Source organism: Lepisosteus platostomus, chromosome 4, assembly GCF_059453375.1.
Source record: "Lepisosteus platostomus isolate fLepPlt1 chromosome 4, fLepPlt1.hap1, whole genome shotgun sequence".
NCBI classification, from domain to species: domain Eukaryota; kingdom Metazoa; phylum Chordata; class Actinopteri; order Semionotiformes; family Lepisosteidae; genus Lepisosteus; species Lepisosteus platostomus.
The window spans coordinates 73,522,474-73,537,251 of NC_142614.1; the positions used below are offsets into that span (position 1 = coordinate 73,522,474).

Consider the following 14,778-nt stretch of genomic DNA (forward strand, 5'->3'; position numbering starts at 1 on the left):
CATTACCGATTCATAAAGGCTTTTACTTGTGAATTTTTGCAATTGTTATACTTGTGAGTACAGGCTCACAACCTTTAGGAACATCAGAAGCCTTGTTTTTAATGGCAGGAATTCGTCTGACTCAGCCATTAAGTATCTCACTATAAGGTCATTTAAACAGGCTACAAGAAGTGCCTGGAACATGCAGAACGTTCTAAGACCCTTTCAAAGACCTACTGTGGGGCATTTTGCTATTCAGAGGGTTCAACTGAGGTGAAGGGCAGCAATGAATGGAAGACAAGAAGCACACAGACACACCATTGGATATTCCACAATTTATTAAGGACATGTAAGATCAACTTAAAAGAGCCACAGAGATTAATGAATGTTCTTTTTGTGTTTCACCATATCAGTTAATAAATATAGCATGTTCACCACATCTGCCAGCAAGGCTAAAGATATAAATACAGACTGTATTCCATGCAGTTTTTTGTTGTTGGTAGATTCTTACTTTCTAGGCAGCCTCGATGACAGCAGAGCGACACTGCTTCCCTCCAGCTTTCCACAGTTCTTCACCCCTTGTACTTGGCCACTACGTCCACCTGAAAAGAAATGTATTTTTTGAAGAGGCTGAAAACATGAATGACTGAAAAACCTTTTGCGTGTGTTCTAATACTATGGTTTGTCTTCACATGTGTTTTAGAATTTGACTCAGAAGATGGAGGAACTGTTTAATGGACTGCCTTAATTGAGGTAGGTGTGTTATGAAACTAGAATGCAGAGACACTCAAAATGAAAAAGAAAACATGAATTGTAAATCACATTATGCCATCCTGGGTGTGTCAGTGCTTCACAGCTTCTGAAGACCGTGATATTTAGACTCAGAAATTCATCAGATCATTGAAAACAACATTATGGTGTTATGTTTCCTGGAACTATATAGAATGATGACTAATGATAAAAAAGGTGAGCTCATTCAGTATGGGCTATCTGTACAGAAGCACATGTCTTTGTCATTGCAAGCCTGTAAGATGCAGTTCTAGATTTAATCCTTGGGAAGTAGCAAACTTCATCTAAAAAATCCATTTGATTACTTTTTCTGTATTTCTTTTGAATTGATTAAATTCAATATTGGTATTACTGCAGGGTGTTATTTCTAACAATAAACTATTTTCAGGTTACATCATCTCTACATTCATAATGAAAGAAACTAGTAGAGGAACTATTGCCTTTGTTCTAATGGATTAAATGTTCTTTTCTAACTATTTTGGTCTGGTTCTATGCAACTGTAATAGAAAAGATAATACACTGTATAAAGATGAAGGGAGAGCATGGTAATACTGTGGTTTTAACTTGCCTAGCTGAGGACATGACAGTGCTGGCTGGATATCCATGCTGTCACATCCTCCCTCACTCATAAGGTACAAGCCAAGTAGAAAATGCTGTCACAGTAAAGCTGGGGTGAAGGGAGGGGTGCTAGTAAAGATGCAAGGAGCGCCTTGTTCATCCATTCATGCTTAATACTTTGGATTTAACTCGCCTGGCTGAGGTATTGACAGTGCTGATCAGAAATCAAAAGCTGTCACTTCACCCCCAAAAGGATCTCCAAAACACCAATGCAGATTTCAAGCACTGACGTAAGCGCAAGCAGTTTCATGCATGTAGCATGGAATGAATGAGAAGTGCATATGATGTGGGTTTTAGCATGTTTGACAAGCTTATGTGAATGATGTGCAGTGCGTTAGAAGCAGGTATGATGCAGGTGACAGAATGAAAGTCAGCGGACAGGTGGCAGCACTAGCAGAACCTAGGATGACTAGCTTGAAATTAAAATCCTGTGGCGGGTAGCAAAAAGAGCAGTGGTGACTGGAAGAATAGCCTGATGTGAAAGCAGGAAGACAGCTGCCACTTGCTGAAGGTTCCTAGATGGAATGCAGGAGAAACTATTCCAAGCTGAACCCCCAGAAGAAGAAATTCCAACAACGTATACAGCTGGAAGCTTTGACAGGGGGGAGTGGAGGGCCTGTACGATACCAGTTGGACACCAACTAATGGAAAACGGTGAGAGGGGAACCTTTTTCTGTAGAAGTCTAGGCTGCAGATGCTAGGGAAAGAGTGGGAACGAATGAGCGATGAAAATATGTTTTAAACACATCTGCTGCAAACCAAAACGCCAAGTGCTAGAAAAGATAAGCTGAGCACTGTGTTCAGCCAGACAGTCTTTATGCAGAGGGAAGCGCAAGTGCGAAATTAAAATTTGTCCACCACCCAAAATGTCCGCTCAATAACACCATAAAGCATTTACTTATGTCTCTGTCATTGAGGGTTTGTAGGACCATAGTACAAATGGAAGATTGCCATATGAAATGCAGTCATGGTTGAAAACTTGCATCAGCAGGCTGATCCTGATTGCCAATCAATCCCTGCAGGGACATCAATGGCACCATCCCTAAGCCTCACTTGGAACACACCAACAGCCCTGGTTTTCTCTGTCACGGCAGGAAGACCAAACCAGATTCCTATGGTATCACATGTATTCAGAAAGCTTATAAAGCATCCAGGATGATACATTTTCCCCATCTCCCAAACCCAAAGTCAGAACTGGAACAATGTTAGTGGTGGATCAAAGCCAGTGAACCTTATTTTCAGCTCAATGGTGACAAGATAACAAAAAATACCAACTCTACATTTGCGCACAGCTGAGACAGACTATCATATCACACCTTATTATACAGTATATGTAACATTGTTTTTGAATATAACACTTTTACACACAAGTTTATTTGACCTGTTTTTTTATATCTTAGGGATCTCCTAAAATATACGACAAATATACTTCTCAATATACTATAATAACAGTGATTGTGAATTGTAATTTAATGTTGTATTGTAAGGACATGTTATCTAAATACCTAACCTCATACCTAAACATCCACCTGATATACATTCCAAGAATTCCAAATCATGCAATGTCCCAGAATGAGTCAAGAAGGAATAAATCAGTGTTATCTTATTAATTATAATTATTTCATTATTAGAAATTTCAATTGTTATATATTATGTACTGTACATATGACATTAAATAGAAAGCATTTCAAATGGTTAAAAATAGAAAAAACACAAAATGTAACTCTTTGGCCTTGAACAGAGAAATCAATGAAGGGACATATCCCAGATTGTTTAAAGTCCTAATAGGCACTGATAAAGTGAATCCAGCAGATTTCTTCAGAAAGGACAATGAACTATGAACTAGGGGGCACAAACATAAAGTACTTTGGGTGCTGAAAACTATCCAAATGAGTTGTGGCCTCTTTCACGCAGGAGTATGAAAAAGTAACAGCTATGCTGTTTAAGTCAGTACCCTGTCCTCTTTGAACAAACAGCTGGATGAATTTCTTGGATCAATTAACCCCTGTGAAATAGGCCTGACAGGCCTTTCTTATGTTCTTAAGATAAAAGTCCATTGTTTTGCCAATTTACTATTCTACAAATTGGTTTTTACAATCAGTAATTTAAGACAATCGTATTAAAGAACAGCCTCTGAGCAGCCGTCTAGCGTGAGAGAATAAATACCTTTCTGAGACTAAACTTGGAAACGATTCTTTGCTTTATGTTGTAATCACCAGCGATGCTTTCAGGAGATCAAACACTCATAATTACAGTAACACATTATATTGTTGAAGCCCTTAGAGGATCTACTGCTTTGGACCTTCCTTGCCTTAAACATTGGAGCCATGACAGTATCCATCTTTTTGCCCTCTACAAATATAATCATACTATCTAGAAAGCCCTGTGCTTGGGTCTTTAAAGAGGGGCCAGGAAATATTCTAAAGCTTCAAGCTGCAGGTTGCTTCATATGTGAAGCAGACAGTCTTTAATGCAGGAATGTTGTGCTAGGATTCTGGAGTAAAATTATAGTTCTCCTCTCCTAAGGTACAACACTTCTTGATGGTATAGAAGGCATGGGATTCTCCATCTCTCCTGGGAAAGAACAGCTTTTCACCCAACTAAAAGATCTGATTAGGATCAAAAGATTAATGGAGGATTTGTTTGCACGAGCACATTAATGGTAATATTCAACATTTATTTTTGAATACTACTATGCAGCAGGGTGTGACACTTGTTAAGGTTCTGAAGGAAGCCAGAGTTTTAAGGTGAGGGAATCAGAAGATCATATAAAAGAACACCTTGAGTGAAAACGCTAGCTGCTAGAACACACTGTATACCAATGTACCAGATCTAGGAAGGCGATGTAGGACTGCTTTTTTGTCCTGCCTTTCTTTCCCTTTGAAAATGGCATGGTTGTGTCATTGTTCCTCGTGGGGGTGGATCAAAAATCACTGAAGCAGAGCAATTTTCAATCCGTACACTTTGAAAACACTGTGGTTAAAAATGAATGGGAATGTACGGAACTCACTTGCAATCCCTCTAACAAAGCATCTCAAGAAAGTCTTGCGTAAAACTTCTATGCCTCTCATGGATCTGGGTGTATCTCAAGCCGCCACTTTTAAAACCTTTTTCCTTATCGTGGAGCTCCAAGAAAATGAAGAATTGCTAGTTTGCAAAACTGCATTCACTTAGATGGAGCAGTATTTCCCAAAATGGGGAACCACAGACCAGTCAAAATAGCATAGTTGGTAACCATAATACTTACGCAAATCCCAAAAGTTTGTTCAGCAACATCCCATGCTGTGCATCATATTGACAGAAGAGCAAATAATACATAGTCATTTTTTGGGGGAACAGAGAATAATAGCTTTACAGATGACGGACAGAACCTGTTTATCTGTAATGGCTTGCTTACTTCAGAGACAAAGGAATGTAACTGGTATATGTGCATACTGGAGACTTGTAAGGGGGCAGCCTATGGTATCTAGGCCAAACATGGTTATAATTGTGCGTTTTCCCCTTGGACAGCATTGTAATAAATGGAGTTGATAACAAAAGTTCAGGAGGGATGACAACAACCAAGCTCAATCAGACTCAGCTGTCAGTAATTAGCAATCGCTCCTGACAATCCATTCCTCTCCCAAACTCTATAAATACCTACGAGATCCCCATCTCTCTCTTGCATGTTTCTTGCTTCCCACCTCCACCCCATCTCCCCCTCTGTGGCTGCCCCTCGGTCACCCCGCAGGGGGTCATGACCTCCTTGTCCTCTGGCCAGAGGCCAGCCCTCAGCCAAGTGGGTTAAGCCACAATTTCACTCCATGACGCTTTCATCTTAGGTGTTAATGTTCCTAGTGAAATAGGATTTAAGAGGTGAAACAATCTAAATAAATCAATTGATATTTTTTACATTTTTATACATATGCTCAATGTGATTTGTATGGATTGTTCTAACTGGGCACACAGATAGGTCCCTGCAATTAAGTAGGGTGACCCTATGATTCCATGTTAGCCAAGACACTTTGAGATAGTGTGAGATTTTGAAATGGCCCTTTTAAAAAATGTGTAAGTTGAGCATTACACCTTTATGAGTTGAAAACTGGTGACCATCAGCCTTGTGAACAGCTGAACAATGTCATGAAGTTGGTTGAAAGTGTTATTTCAGTTTTATACTGTCCAGCTGATCAGTGTTACATTGTTTACTTTACGTGGGCATGAAGCACTGTCATCTCACCCAAGGTTTCTGAATAGAGATATTACTATCTTTAAAGGCTATTTTTTAAAATATTGTTGTGTCAAAATGCCTAAGCAGAAATAAGATATTGCATTTGTGTTCGCTTCATGAAAAAGATTACGCAACAAAAGAGGATGAAATCCTGGTTCAGTGTTCGGTACTGCTGGAATAGACTTGCTGGAACTGCTTGAAACGGAAGCTCCAAAGTCAGTATTTTGTCCTTAACTCATAATTTATCTGACCATATAATTTATATGACCAAAATAAAGAACTACAAGAGTGAAAAAGAGAACATCTAACTGATGATTGGTGTACTCTCCACCAGATATAAATGATATTCTTACATCTTGTTATGCTCTTTTAATTTCAGAAGCATCCCACCACACTTTGGATTTGGTACTCGTACTTGTGCTAGTAAAAGTAAAAGTGAAAAACTAATGTCGCAGAGGAATAAAAGAATGCCATCTAATATGGAGTCAGTCTAAGAATGAAGTGCAGCCCTAATGTGAATAACATGCTAGTAAAATCATTGGAGCATCTGCTAGACAAAAACAAAAAATGATCTAGGGATAACCACTAAATACAAAAAACTACATACAATTAAATTGCAGTTGATCAATTATATTCAGATCTTCAATCTTCAACCTGCAGAAGATGGGGTAAGCACAAATGTCTACAGTGTACGAAGAACCCTCTCCCATGACATTTTGGTCTCCACAAAGAGCATCAGTAGTAATGGTAGTACTACACATCAAAAGAAACTTAGCACTAAGTTTATGCATATACTGTATGTTTTTCGGAAAATAAAACAGTGGGATTCTGAGTATTGATTAAGTGGTTTGGCTGTTGATTTATAGATAGTTCATAGTTGATAATGACAGACTCTTTGACCAGAAGCACTCGTCTCATTAGTGACAGGATGTATTGGGCTCAGCTGATGAGGTGAACTGAGATGTTAATCTGTTGGATGCCAACGCTCATGAAAATGAACAGAACAGAACAATACCTTTGTGACATCAACATGTTAGAGCAAAACCTCAGGTAAACCGCAGTTATGCTCCAGCCATGGGCTCCTTTTAACCTTTGTGTATTGAACTGGGAGTACATGTGGCATTAAGGGCTCAGAGACCAGTGATCAGCCACTTGCTTGTCCACGGTCCTAAAAGGAATGGGGCAGAAAACGACACCTTGTGCAAAGCAGGTGTCTGAGATGTAGAGCTTGTACTGCTTCCAACAGTCACACCCTTGGCCACACTGTTAATCAACAGTTTTGAAGAGTTATATTAATCAGGATAGTGAATTTACCCATTCATTACCCGTTACCCATGATAATGAAATGTCAATGCACCAACCACAAAAAGGTTTTAGAATTTTTCTGATCACAGGGAGTGATACGTTTCTTTAGATGCTCAGTATATTTTGCTCACAATCTAAATGATAATATGACTGGCCAAATGTGTTTTTTAAAAGGCAATCAGCAAGTGAATTCCACATTATCGATAAAGTATCAATCCAGTGGTATACTTCGAGATGTCTCTGATTAGGTTATGAATTAATTTGTTAGATAAGTTTCAGACCAGTTTTTTTTCCATTGTGGGTTATAGTACACTGAAAGAAACCTATTTTGCTATTGGGGTAGTTCAATTCTAAATAAAAACATATCGTAAACAGACAATAATGACTTTCATCCCTTCCTAACAAGATTTATATTCATTTTAATTCAAAGAGAAGACTTAATGTTCCAGGCAACTGAAGACCACAAGGCTGATATAAATGGTTATTTCAGAAACATAGTTTACTGCCATTTTCTACAATATTCCTCTTCTAGAATGAGGAATATGTGTATTAATCCGCTTAATATTTTACTCACTTGAAGCGAATGTTCCTCCCAAGCTGCAGTAAAATCATTTCCTTCAGATGAAGGCATCACCTATATTTTTCCCTGCAGACGCCTCTTTCCTGGAAGAAAATGAAACAATCACAATTAAAATGCATTCGGTGAGAGTGAGTCTTGTTTGATAAAGAAGGTTACCTGACGTAATTGTTTTGCTTTATGTCATCAAGCTGTAAAACTGGATGAAAACTGGACCCACTGCAAATCTGCCAGTGCATCAGAATGGCACCATGTGATTTGAACAAATATGATACACATAAAGATTAAGAGTACAGGCTCCTGTAAATAATTTACTGTATTTTTTTCAGTCAGCTCAGTTTAGTTATTTGTGATGATTCATCTTCTGGGGGCAGAGCTGCAAGTAGAGATGTCTTGTTGTGCCTCAAGGGTAGTTTTGCCCTCAGTACAAGACTCCTCACATATAACAGAGCTATACTTTCAGACTGCACTTCACCTTTAACTGTACTTTACCTTAGTAAAGCTGCACTGGACTTGCTTTAAAAATTGTCAGATTGGGTGGGACCATGCAAGCAAAATACCAAAGCTATTGGTTCCATTTCATATGAATCGGGAACATCATCCTCTGTTGGGTTATACTCACAGTTCAGCCTCGTTACAATCAACTTTTTTAATTGGCTGTTGCAAAAATTTAAAGTGCCCTGCAATGGGTTATCATCTATCCTTTTGTCCTGTGCTGTCCAGGACAGTGCCCCAGCTCGCTGCTGCTCTCTAAAGAAAAAGCACTTGAATGAATGAATGGATGGATGAAATTCAGATATTTGTGCTGATTAACAGAATCATAGTGAAACATTACATTCTGGTGAATGGGTGGCAAATTTCCAACACGTCACCTCTGCACTGCCCTGTGACCCTGCTCCGTTTCTATTGTAAATTGTAATAAAACTCTTTGCTGTTGAATAAATAGTGCAGATTCAATTGATTGATGGCCATCGCTACAAAGCTCGTATTGTTGGGGTGTGAGCTCTTGAAGAATGCTGCTCATTCATTAATACACTCAACTGCGAGGCTGAAAACATTCCAAAGTTTCCAGAATTAAATTACAAAATTTTTACTCAGCAATTTTTCCTGTGTTTACTTAAGAAACAACAGCACTTCCTCATCTGTGATCCCGTGCCTTCCCTCTGGAAAGCCTGAACTCCTTTCATTAGTGAGGATTTTTTTTTCTGAAAATAACACCAATAAAATATTTGCATTGCTTGTGTGGATATTTCCAAAGACTATAAAAATGCTCTCTGAAGCGTACTGTACTGTAGGAGGACCAAAACTCTGATTTCTATTATAAGATGTTTGCCCATTCACACACTGTGGAGAGCTGTCTATGGGAATGTCCCATTATTCATTAAAGGGAGCAACTGCTGCTTTGCTAATGACATAGAGACACAAACTGTTCAAAAGGGATGGGCTAAGTGACCTCATTTAGTCTGTTTCTTGTTCATTCATTTTCTAAGCCCTTTCCAGTACAGGGTCATGGTGGAGCCTATCCCGGCAAGCAACGGGTGCAAGGCAGGGTCCACCCTGGGCAGGACGCCAGTCCATCGCAGGGCAGGCACACAGGCACACCTAGGGCTAGGTTTCCCAGAATCCAATTAACCTAAAACGACCAGTTTTTGGCCTGTGGGAGGAAACCCACATGAACATGGGGAGGACATACAAACTCCACGTAGACAGCACCACAGCACTATTAACCACTGTGCCCCATTGACAGCTGATTGAGGTTTCATGTTTTCACATTCTTAGGAAAACACCTGCGTATACGAGCATGCAGACTTTTGAGAATACTTTAATCGAGGCCATTTGCCATTTTTTTAACCTGGTGCCCTGTAAGTTCCCAGTCTATATATATATGTAAGGGAATAATACACAGAAAAAAATATTACCTGCACCCATCCTTCAATAAAACAGAATATTCACAACACCAGAAACAACTGATAGAGGACAAGAGCTGGAGGACTCACATGACATATTTGAGCATTCTTGTGTTCACGAGCAACACCAGGGTAATCGCCTAAAAACTCAAATCTGAAAGTCCTTGACTTGGAATGCATTCCAAACCACACATCACTGCAAAATAATATAACCTGCTTCCAGACCCTGTATCTATATTGTATTTCTCCAAGGGGCTGCAATCAACAAGCTTGAAAACTTGAAAAAGCTGATGGTGCCAGAAGACAATCACCGAACCGCATGGGGAAGGCTGAGAGATGGGTGCACGTCATGTAATTAAATAACCAATGAATAGCAAAAAGCCACAAACCTTTCTTGCTTAAAAAACAACAAAGAAATATCAGAGAATCCCATATATGAGGGAGACTGCCCTGTTTGCTTGTCCTTCAGATTCTTCAGATGTCTTTAAGAATAAAAACAGCTCCAGGTATTTATCCAGTATTTTTTCCAGTTGAAATCGGTCCTGTTACCTGGTCATTTTTTGGCTGCGTTGTTAGTACCGGTATAAGATCATGTGGATAGCTGTATCTGGTTATGAAAATTAACAGCAGTGGACCATTTCCGAGGAGATTGCTACAGTTAGTATTACTGAAATTTTTTAATATATTATTCTGCTGGTGGTTGTATCAGAACTGAATGAAATTACACCTGGCAGTGATCCTAAAGCTGGAATCTGCTCTCAATGTTTGTGCCATACGAGAGCTGTACAGCAATATTGGCTGAAATTCAATTACATCATGTTTAACACTGGAAGATGACAACAAAATTGCTTAGAACATAACACTTGAAGGTACCTGCAGCACCTGGCATTTTCAATAGCCTTTATGTCTCCATAGACATGGCATGCAGGTAAGACAGAAGAAGAACGTACTGGAGAAGAAAGAGTAAATAGAATTAGCCGGCATTTAAATAAATTATATATAAATCTATATATATCTTTCATACAAAATTGTAGTTTTAGCAATGGATAGCTTAAAAATTCTGTTTATGCAATGTTGTGTGTTCAGTTCAGTTTTTTCTGTTCACTTCATGAAGGAAATGATCCTTCAAGGAAACTCCACATCTCTGTGTTGATCCCATTTACATCACAGTGTGTAAATCCTGCTTCAGTTACTTACTGCTAGGAATGAAAATGTATGATAGACAAAACCTAATTAACGACTGAGCAGCAAAACACCGAGCTAATGGTAAAAAGTCATGACATCACGACATGTTACCTAAAGTTAATGCATCTTGTTTATGAGACTCTGCTCACAGAAAATACCTAAACCTAGTTTGATCTCCATTTTGCCAGTGTACTATATATTCTCCCAGGCAAAGCCCTCGCTATTGTATTTCACTACGTCTTAAATTATGTGTAGTATTTAGATCCTTGTGGTGCTGGAAGATCATTTTGCTGTGAAACCTGGAACTTTCTTAATTATCAGCACAAAACTTATCCAGGTAAAGGGTAAAGAAATGACAGATGGACACTAGCATGATAAGCCTGAGTCTCAGAAGGACTGGAGCTAATTCATCGAGAAAGCGAAGAACTGAGAGTACAACAGGGACCGTAACTTCTTTTTTTCTGACTATGATTTGACTCTCACTTTTTCTCTCTCCAACACAGGGAATCTAGAATATCAGTCTATCACAAACACTGGCGCAACCTTTCCTCAAGTACAGTATATGTTCCTTTATCTAAAGACAGCACTTGTCGTACCCTACTGTCTGTCTTCCTGGATGTGGAAATGCAGTCGGCTGGAGGCCAGTGTCACTCCACTGCAGTCAGTGCAAACCCACAGAATACAGCAGACCACTGACATGCTTCTCTGGACGAAATCAAGTTTCTGAAATTAACTGACAGGACTTAACAAGGATCTTTTCCTGAGTTAAGAGTCTTTGTCTCCGCACATTTCCACACACAGACTAACCATGGCTTAAGCCTGCTGTAGGTTTCACCTTCCTGTGATTTGGAACTGGCAGTGGTTTTTTTGCTCTTTACCCTCAGTTTGGAAATGCAAATTGCTTGTGGGCCCGAATTGCCTGTTAGAGAGGGGAAGGCCACACATTTTGTCCAGTACATGTGCAATTTAAAGCTGGCTGTTTCTCTTTGCAATTCCAGAACACAAACAGCAGAGCTACAGTGCCCACCAGAGTTCGACAGCGATCACTGTTGTATCAGGGACTGATTCTGTTCTTGCATGGCTTTTCAGCAAAACTTCCATTATAAAATGTATGCCATTTACCATCTTCTCCCACAATGTTACCTTCCTGAAGGAAGTCATCATACTTTTCTTTAGAATGAGATCAATGTAGTGAAGAATCCAGGAGTCCATCCTAGACCCGACATGTCCGAGTTCAGTCCATTTCTTCATTATAGTTACCTCATGAAAAGCTAGTTATCTACAAAATTAGATAAAAAAGAATTGAGATTTTTTTTAAGATCTCTGTGATTTCATTATACCTAGGCTCTGAACTTCATGAGCTGGATTTGAACTTCCACAGCCTTGACCCTCCTAATAGCCTTGGTCACTGCAGCTGATTTCTTATAATAAAAATATGATGTTTTTACCATTTTACAACACGGGCATTCATTAAAAAGGGAAAACAACATCGCTCATTGCGAAACTGAAACGCTCGTCTTCGCCCTTGAAAACACCCTAATTTACCTTGAACTTAGAAAGATACAATTCCATGAGAGAGGGAATGCCAAAAATATTTTAAAAATACACAAAAGTGTGCAGGAGAAAAGAGCAAGAAGACTACGTTTCCCCATTCCTTTTTCATCCCTTCCCGCTCCTGAGAGACCTTATGTGAAATGTAAATCCTGTGGCATGAATACTGTACAATGCAATTAAGAAACATGCCATGATTATGATGAGAAGGATTTAAAGAAGAAACAGAATTTTTAATACAGCTCGCCAACCAGATAGGAAAAATGTGCTGCACCAAACCTTTTGGGATTTACTCTCCTTTTTTTTTCTCTTTGCAAGATTTTATTTTTTAACTCTCTGACATTCTGATCAGAACCAAAACCCATTTACTTATTTTCCTAAGAGTTTAACGACCATGTAAAAAAAAAACCAGAATAAACTAACTTCAGAAATTGTCTTTATATTCTAAAGCTTCACAGAATTTATAACACTGCTAAAGCTTATATTTATTTTTAGTTTGTTCTGTTTGCTATAGTTTCACTTTAACATAGTTTTCGTCAAAACAACACATTTCTCAGCTGTGTTATAATGTAATTTTAACATGTAATGTGGTACAGGAGTGCTTTAATGTAGAAGTAGTGCTATGGTACAAGCAATAATTTTTTATATTAACATTTCTTGTTAGGAGATACACATTCACTTTTAAATTATAATAAACTGGAGACATCTAGGAATACGGTATCTAAATTTTTCTTTATTTTCTACAAACGTAAACCTACCTTATTATCATTAATGATTCAGAATGTACTGTATGGAGATTACTACCCATCCACCTAAAGAGAGAGCACAAGTAACTATGCTTCAGTCAAAGTGTGAGTAAGGCTTGTGTGGGTTTTTAGAAAATAATTCTCTTTTAGACATACTGTAGCTGGCAGTTTAAATTAGAGGAATGAGTTAACAACCCCTTTCCACTATATAGTGTATATGGATATTTTATACAGTAGGGGCAATGTGATAGACAATCAAATAGTTAAACACAGCACATACAGGGAATTTTAGATAAGAAGGACAAGCCTATAAAGTATAAATATCCGCATGCTGCAGATGAATGAAAAATACCATCAGAAATGTTACTGTATTTGAATTAACTTGTCTATATAAAGGTATAACAAAGAGTTAAAATACCTTTTTATTGTTTTGTTTTTTGTTCTTTCAAATCCACAGCTGCCCTTGGCAGAATAGCTTTGGTATATCCTTGGCATACGAGAGTGTTGTCATGGATACCCAAAGACACTTCTACCATCGGTAAACAAGTGTGAATCAGAGCTCCTCAGTAGGCTGACCCAGACCATGGTACTATTAATTTGCTATGAGTAACATGATGAGCTAAAAATGATAAAAAATTAAACCGTGCTTACCAATGATACAGATGTATATGCATATTTTAAGTGCAAGTCGTAAAAGTAGGTCACGATTTGTGATCATCATTAACCTACTTACAAGTTACAAATTTCTTTCAATAGCTCCTCTTGTGTATGAAATATTAATTAAATTTAAAATGCCTGTTCCCTGTATCTAACGGCACGATGTTAACACATCAGTCTCAGTTCTCTGTACAAGTGGATTGCAGCAAAACCTAGGATGGCAAAGTAAGATTTTCAAGAGAAGTAATCTCGCTGCAGAGAATATAAATACAAAGTCAGGTTTTGTAAGTTTGAAAACAGAATTCCCTCACATCTGTGAAAGCTACAGCCACTGCCAGCCACATGAATGTAATATAAAAAGTACACCTGAGTTCATTCTTATGAATTATTAATAAATATCATTGTTAATTATTAATCATAATACAGGTGTCTTTCCACCATATCCTTATAGACACACATTTCACAGAAAGAAGCTCTCATTTCACCGTTAATGTGTAGTCCTGTCCTGAGCCCTATAATCCGGGGAGAGGGTCTCGGTCACTTTATCGGGAATAAGCGACATAATAATGAATGAACTGACATATAGTTGTCTTAGAATGAGCAAGTTTCAGAGTGAGGTTCAAACCTTAAAGTCGCAATGACTTATGGGTATGCATTTGAATGACCTCTCCATCCAATCACAGCATAAGAGGAGATGCCACTGCCATAAAATGGAACTTTTCTCTCCTGACGATATTTTTGCTGCTCTTAGCTCTCACCCTAAACTAGAAGTGTGTGAGTTTTCCGATGCATAAATACACCCATGTATCTTATCAGTGTTGGATAGGTAACACTGATCCGGTCAGTATGATTTTCTGTGTTTGATGATTGCTCATGTGACTCTAGTAACTTTGTAACTTTGACCTTATACAGTATAACTATATTAACTATATATATATAACTTTAACTTTATAGAAACTTTAAAAAGCGGAGTTGGATGATAAGAGTTCAATCTCCAATAATCTCCCGTTACAATGTGATTGGATAAAGAGTCGATTAATATTCATACCAATCAATCAATGGATAGTATCTATTAAGGCTTTATAAACAATTAAAACATATTCATTTTCATTTCAACATATTCATTTACTTTAACCATGTACCAACAAGCCAATGCCACATTTTAACTAAAACTTTGCCAAATGATCCTAAATAAAATCTCTAAATAAAATATGTTATAATTACTATTGTTAAGGTGAAGAAGGCTGTAATAAAATA

The 14,778-nt window shown here is 38.2% G+C and overlaps 1 long non-coding RNA gene across 6 annotated transcripts in view; it reads right to left on the reverse strand.

Annotated features, from left to right (window-relative positions):
* Positions 1–299: 299 nt before the first annotated feature.
* Positions 300–14,778, reverse strand: part of LOC148673804 (uncharacterized) — a 74,932-nt gene continuing 60,453 nt past the window's right edge. For all 6 annotated transcript variants that reach the window (XR_015936121.1, XR_015936119.1, XR_015936120.1 and 3 more), the window contains 2 exons: positions 7,473–7,561; positions 300–581 (listed from right to left, as the gene is read on the reverse strand). This is a non-coding gene — a long non-coding RNA (uncharacterized LOC148673804). The remainder of the gene's footprint in view (positions 582–7,472; positions 7,562–14,778) is intronic.